Genomic DNA, 14,178 nt, shown 5'->3' with positions numbered 1-14,178 from the left:
TTGCTTGAGCAAATAGTAGAACTGGGTATGTCTTATTATTAAAAGGAAGGCTACATCTGAAGTTCATCCAGCTGTTTACCAACCTCTCACATGGCTTGGTTTGTTTTCATACTTGTATTGGTTTCCTATTCTTGTTACAAGCTTTAGGCGCTGTCAAGTCGGTTCTGACTCATAGCAACTCTATGTCAACAAAATGAAACCCTGCCTCATCTTGCACCAGCCTCACAGTTGATTTTGTTTGAACCCATTGTAGCCACTGTGTAAATCCATCTCCTGGAGAATCTGCCTTTTTCACTGGCCCTCCACTTTACCATGCATGCCTTCCTTCTCTAGGGACTGGTCCCTCCTGATAAAATGTACAAGGTACAAGAGATGAAGTCTTGCCATTCTGGCTTCTAAGGTACTTTCTGGCTGTACTTCTTTAAAAACAGGTTTGTTTGTTCTTCTGGCAGTCCATGGTACTTTCAATTTCTTCCATGCATCAGTTTTTTTCCCAGGTGGTAGTGGAATCAGTTCCGACTGCATAGGGTTTCGGAGGCTGTAAATCTTTACAGGAGCAGAAAATCTCATCTTTCTCCCACAGAACGACTAATAGATTCAAACTACTGACCTTGAGGTTAGCAGCCCAACTCATAACCACTACGCTACAAGAGCGTCTTACAAAATCATAGAAACCTTTTTTGTTGCTGTTGTTGTTGTTGTTGTTGTTGTTGTTAGGTGCCATCTAGTCGGTACCGACCCATAGCAACCTTATGCACAGCAGAATGAAACACTGCCCAATCCTGGGCCAACCTCACTACTGTTGCCATGCTTGAGTCCATCGATGCTGCCACTTGGCCAATCCATCTCGTTGGGGGTCTTCCTCTTTTTCTCTGACCCTCCACCTTACCAAACATGGTATCCTTCTCCAGTGACTGGTCCCCTTTGACAATATGTTCCAAGTATGAGAGATGAAGTTTGGCCATCTTGGCCTTCGAGGAGCACTCTGGCTGCACTTCTTCCAAAACAGATCTATTGGTTCTTTTGGCAGTCCATGGCACTTTCAATATTCTCCTCCAACACCACAACTCAAAAGCATCAATTCTTCTATAGCCCTCCTTATTCACTATCCAGCTTTCGTATGCATATGAGGTTATTGAAAATACCATGACTTGGGTCAGGTGCACCTTAGTCCTCAAGCTGACATCTTTGCTCTTCAACACTTTAAAAAGGTCTTATGCAGAAGATTTGCCTAATGTAATACGTCATTTGATCTCTTGACTGCTGCTTCCGTGAGTGTTGGTAGTTGATCCAAGAAGAATGAAGTCCTTGACAACTTCAATCTTTTCTCCGTTGATAAGAATGTTGTTTATTCGTCTAGTGATGTAGTGATGAGGGTTTTTGTTTTCTTGACATTGAGATGTAATCCATACCAAAGGTTGTGCCCTTTGATGTTCGTCAGTAAATGTTTTAAGTCCTCTTCACTTTCAGAAACAAGGTTGTATCATCTGCATATTGCAGGTTGTTAATGAGTCTTCCTCCAATCCTGATGCCACGTTTTTCTTCATATAACCCAGCTCCTCATATTATTTGCTCAGCATACAGGTTGAATAAGTATGGTGAAAGAATACAACCTTGACATACACCATTTTAAATTTTAAACCATTCAGTGTTCCCATGTTCTGTTTGAACAACTTTATTGAAATATCAAAATGTGATGGTTTTGTTTCTCAACATATTCTTCATCTAAGTCTATATATACACTTCTGAATGTGATGTTTCTATTACTTCAAGCCTTCCCAAAGAATTCTGAATTCTTTGATTTATATACCACATCAAAATGGCAGTTTTGGAATCTTCTAGTGACTCAAATTGTGTTCCTTTTATTTAAGCTCTTTGAATTTGGGGAACCAAAAAAAAAAAAAAAAATGTGTGAAAGGGCAAAATCAAGGTAGGTGGGGTGAAGTTTCCCAACAAAATTCTCATAGGACAGCCCTTGCTTGTCTTGAATAATGAGCAGGTATCTAATGGGAGGGGGAAAAAGTTGTTGATACAACTTTCAGGTCCAGTTTCTCATGAATGCAGGTTTTCATGTTCTCAGAGCTTCCCAATAAACCCCAGTGAACATCCTTTGCCTTTCAAGAAAATCTATCAAGATTACCCCTTTGGAACACAAAAAAAAAAAAAAAAAACAGTTACCATAACCTTCTGAGCTAACTGCTCTACTTTGAATTTAACCGGCCCAGCAAGGCCCTCAGAATCCATTGTTTTCCACTGTTTTGATTGGACCTTTCCTTCTTTTTTTTTGAATGCACCCTAAGGAGATTAAAACAAGTACATTAATAAGAACTTATCTGCAGCTATCCACGGAGGGCAGAGCCAACTTTAAACATGTTTTCTTTGGAATAAAGCCATGCATTTATGAACTGGAACCTTAGTAGCACTATTTCTTGATTGACCCTCATATTTCTGTTATCATAGCACTAGATAGCCAAGACATTGATAAGAACAGAAATGTATTGTCTCAAAGTTCTGAGACAATAATAATAAATCCAGGTCTGAGGTGTTGGCAGGGTCTTGCTCTCACCAAAGACTCTAGGTGAAGGTCCTTTCTTGTTTCTTTGGGGTTTTGGTAGCTACAGGTGTTCCTTGGTTTCCCATACAGCATAAATCTGATGTCACATGACTGCCCCGCTCTGTCTTTCTATGTCTCTTCTCCCCTTTATAGGACACATTCATGTAGAGTATGACCTCATACTAACTGGTCGATTGGAAATTGAGCCATGATGGCGAGTTCTGTTCCAGAGCTGAAAGGTGGTTGAAGGCCATCATCTCAGGTTCCTCCCGTCTCTGTCTGACTATTAAGCCCAGTCTTTTTTTGTAATTTTGAGTTTTGTTCTATGTTTTCTGCCACTTATCTGGGATCTTCTAATGTGATCCCTTGAGACTAGTGAGTAGTGGTAGTTGGTCACCATCTAGGTTCTTCTGGTCTCAGAATCGTAGAGAATGATGTTCACATGTTCCATTAGTCCACAGACTAATTGATTTCAAGCGTTTTCAGTTCTCATTGTTCCAGGCATAATTTTGGTGATATTTATTGCAATAGAAAGAACAAGTATTTCTCCCAAAGATATGCAACTGGATCTTGGGTGTTTGTTTTTTGCTGTTGATTTGGTTTTCATTATGAAGTAAGAAACCTCAAAAATAAATAAATAAAATCAAAAGCCTTTTAAGCATTTTCTATGACATTTATTAACGTTTTATAAAATATTGCATTGTACATGATTTAAAATATGTACATGGTACATGATTTAAAATATCACTGGGAAAAAATCTAGACCTCTTTACTTTTTTTGTTTTTAAAATCACAATGTCTTCTTGCTCATATTAATTAGCTAACATCTCAAGACCCCACACAGTTAGGTGAGAGTCCTCACTGGTGACCGTGGATGCAAATTTGTATTGTTTCAATTCTTTCGACACTTGAGAAAAAGAGAGTTCTGGAAGCAGAACTCTCAGAGTGCTGCCTGTTGTTCCTGTCCACTTTAACTTGCCCGATCATTGTATTCTACCCACAGTCTCTGTACAAACAGCGTCTTGAGTCACTTGTCCATTTTGTGATGAGTCGTTTAATTAAAACTAGATAACATCATCAACAATCTACTTTACCTGGCACATGTGAGTTGCCATCTGTCATTGCAATACACAGAAAAGAAAAGCTATCACCATTAACCCCTTGAGAACTGGAAAGCTTCAGTTTCCCCTCAGGATATTGCCCTCTCAGAACAGAAATGTAACCCTACTCAGGTCAGTGAAGGTACCAGTGCTGGTCCATGCATCACACATTAACAGTCGCCATCGAGTTGAGTTGGGTTCCCACTGTGTGTCAGAATAATACTCTGCTCCACGGGGTTTTCAGTGACTTTGGTGGGGGAATAGATTGCCAGACCTTTCTTTCAAAGGGCATCTGGATGAACTCAATTACTAGCTGACCCTGTTAACCATTTGCAGGATTAGTTTTGTTGCTGTTCTTGTGTGTTGTTGAGTCAGTTCTGACTCATAGTGACCCTGTATAGGATTTCTGAGAGTGGCTGGTGGATTTGAACTGCTGACATTGAAGTTATTAGTCCAGTGGTTATTTTACAGGTTCCACACCAGAGCTTGCATTATTACTAGTAAAGTTCATTTCTATCTACTATTTTAGGGAGAATAACCAATAAGTAGAAATTGGAATATTTTCTTTCCACCCCAGAGGGGACCATCTTGTGCATCCTTTGTGATGCTCACTTTCGGCTTTGATCTAGTCCATTTTCCTGTCAAAGAAAATGACACATCACACTGCTAGAGTCCAGAATGAGGATGGACTCAGCTTCTGAGTCAACAGAATTCCCATTAACACATCAATTATCACTCACCACCTGACACAAAACAATGAAAGATTGAGCCAAGTCCCTAAATTAAAAAAAAAAAAAAAAAGACATTAAAAGGCCCAAGTTGTTGTTGTTGTTGTGAAGTGCCATAGAGTCGGTTCCAACCCATAATGACCCTGTATAAGGTTTCCAAGGAGCAGCTGGTGAACTTGAACTGCTGACTTTGCAGTTCAAACGGCTTTGCAGTCTGGTGCATTAACCCACAGCGCCACACCAGGACTTGTTAAATTCCAACGTCACACTGATAGACTATTAGAACTGTGCTCATTTTCTCCCCTGAAGTAACTGGTATTAAGTTGTTTTTGTAGCTGATGTCATGAATGGAATTGTGTCTCCCAAAAATATTGTGTCGACTAGGCTGAGCCATGATGTCAGTGGTTTGGCAGTTATGTTTGCTGTTGTGAAGTGCCATTGAGTCAGTTCTGAACCATAGTCACCCTGTGTAGGGTTTCCAAGGAGCAGCTGGTGAGCTTGAACCGCCGACCTTGCAGTCAAATCAAATTTGCAGTCCAGCGAAGTAGCCCACAGAGCCACATATCATGATGTAATTTGGCAGTTATGCAATGGTGTAATCATCCCCAATGATGTGATCTGATATGATCAGCCAATCGGTTGTAAGGGGATTAGGTTGACTGGCTGTATCAGTTCCAACTCATAGAGACCCTACATAGAGTTTCTGAGACTGTAAATCTTTAAAGGAGCAGAAAGCCTCCCCTTTCTCCCTGGGAGCTCAAGCAAAAGAAACACAATTCCCTCCTCTGAAAAATTAAGGATTCATTAGACCCTAAAGCATCTTTGTTTCTATAATGGGGTAGTGGAGAGATTAAGAATTTCCCTCCTAAACTATCTGGTTCCAAATTATTTAATGTTAATCAAATGGTATGGCACTGTATGATAAGCTCTCAACTGCATTGTTGGTTTTAACCACGAAGATGGATGGTTCAAATCCACAAGCTGCTCCTTAGAAACCCTATACAACAGGGTCACTATGAGTTGGAACCAACTCGATAGCACTGCACAAGAACAACTATCAACACAAGGAGAAAAATAAATCCTTTGTTGTCACGTCAGTTAGGTGTTACAGAGTAGAACTGCCTTAGGGTTTCCTAGGTTGTTATTTTTAGAACATGGCATCAGGATTGGAGGAAGGAAGACTCCTTAACAGCCTATGATATGCAGATAACACAACCTTGCTTGCTGGAAGTGAAGAAGACTTGTAGGACGTACTGTTGAAGAGCAAAGACTCCAGACTTCAGTGTGGATTACACCCCAATGTAAAGAAAACAAAATTCCTCATAACTAGACTAATAAGCTACATTGTAATAAATAAAGAAAACGCTGAAGTTGTCAACGAATTCATTTTGCTTGGATCCACCATCAACATTCATGGAAGCAGCTGTTAAGAAATCAAATGGCATTGCATTTCAGCAAATCTTCTGCAAAAGATTTCTTTAAGGTGTTATAAACGTAAAGATGTCACTTGGAAGACTCATGTGTGCCTGCCCCCACATCACGATATTTTCACACCGTTCGTATGCAATGTAAACAAAGAAGACTGAAGAAGCATCGATACCTTTAAATGTATGGTGTCAGTGAAGAATACAGAATACATCATGGACTTTCAGAAGAACGAATAGTCTGTGTTGGAAGAAGTACAGCCAGAATACTATTTAGGAATGAAGATGGCCAGACTTATCTCATGAACTTTGGACATAGTATCAGGAGAGACCTGTACCTGGAGAAGACTATCAGGCTTAGTAAAGCCGAAGGTCAGTGAAAAAAAGGAAGACTCAACAAAATGGATTGAAACAGTGGCCGCATCAATAGAGTCAAAGCATAGTGAGGAGGGCGCAGAACCAGGCAGCCTTTCGTTCTGCTGTGAATAGGGTCATTGTGAGTCAACTCGATGACACCTAACAACAACAATCTTTACAAAAACAGATCACCTTTGGTGAGTTTGAACTACCAAGCTTTAGTTAAATGCAAATCCAAAGTACCCTAAATACAGGATTGCAATTTTCTGTGCCTCGCTTTCTCTTCACAGTAACCCAAACCTGAGATCACAGTAAGCAGTCTCTTTAGGGGTTTTGTGTGCTGTGGTCAAATGAAATACTCATGCTCCATCATTTGAAATGCATTATCCAGCACTTGGAGTCCTAGTGTGGCGCTGTGGGATAATGCACTGGATCACAGGGTCGGTTTGAACAGCAAAGTCGCTGGTTCAAACCCACCAGCCAATCCTCGGAAACCCTATTACCTGGTTGCTATGAGTCAGCACCAATTCAACAGTACTTAGCAACAATAACAACACCCATCACTTACACCAAATTAACTCAGTGCCTGTCAAAGGTGTTTATGTAGGTGTCTCTTCCTTAGGAGCAATGTCCTCTAAAGAACATGAGATTGACCAAAACCCATAGCATGAATGAAGAGGCTGTGCACTGCTGAGTCCCTGGGCAAATGCGGGAGACCCAGCCGTGGACTCAGTGTTCATGAAAGAGAAGCTGAAGGAATCTGGTATTTCATTTAGGCCAGTTTCCAAAAGGATAAAGGAAGCATTGAGAAGTGACTGGCTTCATGCCTCCCCTTCACTTGTACGGTCACCAGTAGGAGCAGATTTCTTGATCTTCCTGCCAGCTGGAGTGGGCAGTCTTTCTGGCAGACTTAGCAAGTCTGGTAACAGGCTCTACCTTTGGAGAGAATGGGAAGCAGACCACAGGTTTGGTCTGGTTCTCCTACTAACTTCATTGCGTCATCTGGAACAAGGGTTGAAAGGGAAAACAGGCAGTTTTTTATGACTCTGAGACAGACCTCTCCCATGTTCCCCTTTAGATCTTTGTCTTACTTTCTGTCTTACTTGCTGGAGCATTTTGGAGAATGGAGTAGCTGTCAGATAGAAAACCAAAAATCTCACTGCCATTGAATCCATTCTGACTCATAGTGACTCTATATATGTTTCCAAGACTGCAAATCTTTACAGGACCAGACAGTCTCATTTTTCTGTGACTGGTGGGTTTGAACTGCCTACCTTGAAGTTAGTAACCCAAAACCTAGTCCACAGCGCCACCAGAACTTCTGGTCAGACCTAGAAGAATGACATAAAAAAGAAAGTGCCACCTTAACAGAGCAGGGATTTGGGGTGAGAAACCACCCATGGGAGATGGGAGATGCCTTGGGGTGGGAGACAGGAGAACAGGCACCATAAAAGCACTGTCTTCCCACCCTCTTCACTCCTTATCTAATTGATCACATCCAATTAGAATCCAGAGAGCATGAGACCTTCTCAAAGCTGTCAGCAAGCATCCTGGAGCAGAGAAAAGCGTGGAGACTAGAACTGGGGAGCAGTGGAAGACAACAGTACAATTTCCAAATGGAATACACTAACTACATCAGAATTCATTGGAATCACAGTTCTGGAAAAAATTACAAATTTCTCAGAGCCACCTCACCACTCTTGAGATTATATGTTAGGGGTAGAGCCTAAGCAATCTATGTCTTCTATTCAAATTTTTCTTAAATCGTTTCTAAACAAGGTCAAATTTTGAATCCTTGACTTGATAAGACATACAAATAACTTTGAGGATTTTGTAAGACTCAAAGCAGGTCACCCAAACCCTTTTCACCACAAATCCAAGCCTAGCAGAACCAAACACCCTAAGAGCCTCCCATAATGAGACTGAATTTGTGAGTAGCTGTGTTCTCTCTGGGTCAACACTTAGCACTCAGAGGGAGAATTGTGTCACTAAATCCTAATCGTTAGGAGAACTGAGCCAAAGGATAAGATTTTCACACTTGAACACTGAGGTCTCTGAGTAGAAAATACAAGTAAACGTTCCAAAATAAAGCCCCACTTCCTGGTAGAATCTTCATATGAAGCCAGAACCTCAACTTGAAACTGTTGCAGGTTAAAAGGAACAGCATTTCCACAGGGACCATTCACTGGCAAACCACGTGGTTCACAAGCTTCACGTAAAGATCACTCATCCCATTATGATCTGATCATTGAAGTGAGGCCAAGAGGGGGGGAAATGATGGTCTGCACTCCAAAATCTTGGCTTCAAAAATGCGATTAATTCTGTACAATAAAATGTACAAACTCCCGGTAATCCTCAAGGTGCTCTTAAAATTTAAATTGATTCTATGAAACTGCTTTCACCTTCCATCATGAAGAGAAATTCTATTTTGACTCAACTCTTCATAGGGTGGGTGTGAAGACGCATGTTATGTCCAGGAACAAAGAATAGGATGGTTGCTAGGACCAGAGGAAGGGGATACACAAGAAGGGAGGGGAGGGCGGGGAAACTTAGGCACACCTGCCTCCATAGGTTCTGATGTGGTGCTGTAGGATCAGCATTGGACTGATAATCACAAGGTCGGCAGTTCAAACCCACCAGCATTAAACAGGGTTGCTATGAGTCAGAACCAACTAATTGGCACTTAATAACAACATAAGCATTGGTTCTGGGTCTTGCAGCTGCTTGTTTTCCTAGAGAATCAAATGTTGAAAAGCAAGTTATTTCCCACAAAGTGTTTTCTGGTAAATGTTGTGGTTTAGGTGCCATCAAGTCATTCCCGATGCATAGGAACCACAGACACCACATGACTGGATCATTAGCTCATTTCTGGAAGTAGATCACCTGGTGGTTCTTCATAGTTCATCTTAATCTGGACGCTCCATGGAAACCAGTTCAAACTCAGAGCAACTGACAGACAGGTGGTGACTGCTCAGGAGGTTTGTAGTCTGGGAACCGAGTGTGGGACTCCCACATGGAAGTTCCACCACGAAATCAACAATACCTCCTGCAAATGAAGCCGACTTTACAAGGAGTTTTGTGGGTGGCAGCGGAGAGAGGGAGGTAGAAACCATTTACTGACTCTTGTGGCCTGAACAACGAAATGATTTCATTTGGTTGAAGAAGTTGGAGGTGGAAAGTGTAAGTTAAGTTTATTCATGTAAGGAATTGGTCCCAAGGGCCAGGGTTGGGATTGCTGGACCCCTGGTTCCGGTTCCCTGACAGGTTATTAATCTGTCATGTAACCTTGACTCCTGGTGTGGCGCTGTACAATCAGCACTGGTCTGTGAACCACAAGGGCAGTTCAAACATACCAGCTGCTCCTTGGAAACCCTATTTAGGGTGGCAATAAATCGGAAAAAACTCGATGGTACTTAAAAACAACAATACGTAACCTTGAACCAAGGCTTTTAAGTGTTTTCTTCTAACAATTTCCCAGCATAATAAGTGTGAATAAATCTCTGCCTTGCTTACAACTATTATCAGGGTCAAAATTTATTTTTCTACAGGTATGTCCAACTGCATCCAGTAGATATATCCCTCAGTTTCAACACAATGTTTACAATGATTGAGAAATCAAATGGTTGTCAAGTGATGTTTTAAATGCCCTCTGAGAGCTGGTTGTTTAAAAGCACTCACTGACGAGAGTGGATAAGAGGTCAAGTGCTAGAAGCAGCTCTGTTCTCTTACTGCGGCGTGAAAACGTTTTGAAAGATTAAACAAGGTATTTTCCTTTCCACTTATTATCCCATGATCCTTCTCTTACATGTGCCAGAATCTTCTACCTTTAATACCTGTTAGGGTTTTGTATCCCCTCAAATTCATGCAGAATTCCTAATCCCTGGGACCTATGAATATGACGTGGTTTGAAAACAAAGTCTTAGAAGATGAGAGCTGCATACTTAACAAGAGGTCATACTGGAATAGAGTGAACCCTAATCCAGCCTGGGTGGTGTCCTCATAAGAGAAAAGGAATGGCACAAAGACACAGGTGGAGGACAAACAGATAGTGAACATAGAATTATGGGGCAGCTAGTGTGGCGCTGTGGGTTAATACTCCAAATTGCAAAGCCATTTGAACTGCAAGGTTAGAGGTTCAAGCTCACCAGCTGCTCCTAGGAAACCCTATACAGGGTCGCTATGGGCCGGAACTCGATGGCACTTCACAACACAACAACAACAGGTCAGACCATTCGTCTGTCAGCTTGTCGTACTGTGGTGGCTTGTGTGTTGCTGTGATGTTGTAAGCTATGCCGTCAGTATTTTAAATACCAACAGAGTCACCCATGGCGTACAGGTTTTAGCTGAGCTTCCTCTCAGACAGGCTAGGACAAAGGAAAGGCGGACTACTTCTGAATGTCAAGTCAATGAAAACCCTATAAATAGCAGTGGAACACTGTCAGATGGCACTAGAATATCAAATATTGAAACATTATGAATGGCATAAGTATAATGTCAGATAGACTGCTGGAAGATGAGCACCTCTGGTCGGCAGACACTCAAAATGCAACTGGGGAAGAGTTGTCTCCTCAAAGTAGAGTTGACTGTGATGACACAAATGGAGCGAAGCCTTGGGGACCTTCATTTGCTGATGGGATGCAACTCAAAATGAGGAGAAACTGCTGTAAACACGCATTAATAATCAGAACATGCAATGTGCAAAGTATGAATCTAGGAAAATTAGAAGTAAAAAATGAAATGGAATGCATAAACATTGATATCCTAGGCATTAGTAAGCTGAAATGGACTGATAACAGACATTTTGAATCTGACAATCAATCATATGGTTTACTATGCCACGAATGACAGATTGAAGGGGAATGACATCACATTCAACATCAAAAGGAACATTTCAAGATCTACCTTGAAGTATAATGCTGTCTATGATAGGATAATCTACATACACCTATAAGGAAGACCAGTTAACACCACTATTATTAAAATTTACGCATCAACCACTAAAGCCAGTGATGATGAAATTGAAGAATTCTACCAGCTTCTTCAGTTTAAAATGTATCAAACATGCAATTGAGATATACTGATAATTACTGGTGATCGGAATGTAAAGATGGGAAACAAAGAAGAAGGATCAGTCATTGGAAAATACGGTCTTGGTTAAAGAAACAATGCTGGAGATTGCATGATAGAATTTTGCAAGACCCATGACTTCATTGCAAATACCATTTTTAAACAACATAAAAGAAGACTATACACCTGGACCTCCACAGATGGGATACAAAGAAATCAATTTGACAAAATCTGTGGGAAGAGATGGTGGAAAAGCCCACATCATCAGCCAAAATAAAGTCAGGGACAGATTGTGAATACTATGAATATTAAAATTCAGGCCGAAGCTAAAGAAAATTAACATAAGTCCATGAGAGCTAAAATATGACCTTAAACATATCTCACCTGAATTTAGAGACGAGTTCAGAGACAGAATTGAAGCGTTAGACGCTAATGACCAGAAGAGTTGTGGGATGGCATCAAGAACATTGTACAGGAAGAAAACGAAAGGTCACTAAGAAGACAAGAAAGAAGGAAAAGACCAAAATCGATGTCAGAAGAGACTCTGAAATTTGCTCTTGCAAATGGAAGAAATGAGGAGATAAAAGAGCTGAACAGAAAATTTCAAAGGTCAGCTCGAGAAGACAAAGTCAAGTATTTTAATGAAATGAGCACAGGCCAGGAGTTAGGAAACCAAAAGGGAAGAGCATGATCAGCATTTCTCAAGTTGAAAGAGCTGAAGGAAAAATGGAAGCCTCAGCTTGCACTACTGAAAGATTCTATGGAGACAATATTGAATGCTTCAGAAAGCATCGAGCTCTGCTCCGTGAGGCACTGACTCCTCTGACAGGAATTCTTGGTCATGAACATGGACGGTCACCTGCCTCCTTGGTCTCCTGGGCTGTTTATGCAAACCCTCCACCAACGTCAGTGCCTCCTCTCCACTTTCTGGCCACTGCCCCCGCATCCAGCTTTGCAGTTCTCCAGGCAAGTCAGTGAGGAACTGTTCACAAGCAGCTCGAGAATCTGTCCCTTTGTCCACCTCTCTGGCCTTGGCCACTGATGGCAGAGTTCCCTCAGTCAAATGAGAGCTTCACGAGGGCTTTGTGCTTCCTGGTAGCAAAATCATCAGAAGTTCTGGTGGAAGGTTTCAAGTACAGAGTCATCCCTCTGTAAAACAGACTCTGGCCCACAGATGAAATCATTTTCCAATATTACCATCAGAATTTCCTCTACTCACCAAAGGTCCTGGCCCTCTGGTTCTAAGGCTGTAGTCATTTTCTGCACACTATTTAGAACTCTGTCAGCTCCCCTGGTCTCAGGCTGGGCATTCGAGGAGATTCTCCCAAAGGACCTCATCTGTACAGTTTGTAATGCCCACAGAATCCCTCACATTGTAGTAAACTTTGCTGTGCCCTTGAAATGATTGTTTATGATAATACAGTACACAAAATTCAAAACCGTGTACAGGACTCCAACAGCAGTGCTGGGCCTAGTGGGTCCTCACATTAGATCCTGAGTGAGAAAAAAATTTTTTTTTAATAATTCAAATCACTAAGATTATGATATGGCCCAACAGTCTTGTTCCTGAGTCGATACCAAAACACCTGTACACCTGTGTTCACTGCAACTTCACTCATAAGAGCCAAAAAGTGTAATCAACTCCAGTGTTCATCTGCAGTTGAATGGATAAATACAATGTGGCCTATACATAAAATGGAGTATGACTTAGCAGGAACATTCTGGAGACAAATTATGGTGATGACTCTACAATATTGTGAGTGTGATGAACAACACTGAATTGTATACTTTAAAATGGAAAAATGGCAGATATTATGCTGTTGTGTCTATCTTGTTGTTGTTGTTATTATATGCCGTCGAGTCGATTCCGACCAATAGCAACCCTATAGGGTTTCCAAGGAGCATCTGGTGAGCTTGAACCACTGACCTGCAGTTCAATCAACTTTGCAGTCTGACGCATTAGCCCACAGGGCCATACCAGGACTCCTGTATATATCTTACCACCTTAGAAATAAATAAGTAAGCAAAACAGAAGAAGCAGGAGAATTCTGTACCTTGCTTGAAAACTGAGCCACGAAGATAAGTGTCATTCCAGACCTGAAGGGTGGTCAAGCGTAGTAGTCCAGACTGGTTTTCTACAGTTTTTTTCGACCAGTAAGCTTGGTCTTTTTTTTAAAAAAAAACAACAATAATTTTGAACTTTGTTCCACATTTTCTGCTACTCTATCTGGGACATTCTAATGTGATCCCTTTCAGGATAGTTGGTAGTGGAGGTTGGGTACCATCAAGTTCTCCTGCTCTCAGAGTCATGGTCACAGGTTCCATGGGGCCATTGGACTAGCTAATTCCAAGCATCTTCAAATTTTAATTGCTCTTCTTTCTTCTGCACATGGAGAGACCAATTGTAGCACCTTGAACAGCTGCTCCTGAGACTTTAAGATCCCGGACACTACTCACCAAAGTAGGATGTAGAAAATCTTATGCCAATTGACCATGGTGTCCCCTGAGACTATGGTCATGAGCTCCCAGGCCCAGCAAATCAGTGCTGTAAGATGTTCGATAGTATCTAAGAAGGGTTCATCAGTTGGTCCCTTTATGCTCGATCACATTCATGGGTGTGTTTGCAGCAAAGGGAAATACCCATGTATAGATCATCCCTGAAATCCTTATATATTTGTGGCTATATCCCCACTCTCCCTCCTATACCCATTCAGCCTGTGTACCTCTCAATGTACTTACTCATAGAACATTGTTGTCACAGGGTTATATTGTTGTTGTTAGGTGCCATCAAGTCGGTACCGACTCATAGCGACCTTATGCACAGCAGAATGAAACACTGCCGAATCTGGGCCACGCTTGAGTCCATCGATGCTGCCATTTGGCCAATCCATCTCGTTGGGGGTCTTCCTCTTTTTCTCTGACCCTCCACCTTACCAAACATGATATCC

This window comes from Chrysochloris asiatica, unplaced genomic scaffold (assembly GCF_000296735.1).
Source record: "Chrysochloris asiatica unplaced genomic scaffold, ChrAsi1.0 scaffold00022, whole genome shotgun sequence".
Classification (NCBI taxonomy): domain Eukaryota; kingdom Metazoa; phylum Chordata; class Mammalia; order Afrosoricida; family Chrysochloridae; genus Chrysochloris; species Chrysochloris asiatica.
The sequence above is the reverse complement of the archived record's forward strand: the minus strand, read 5'-3'. Positions refer to the sequence as shown.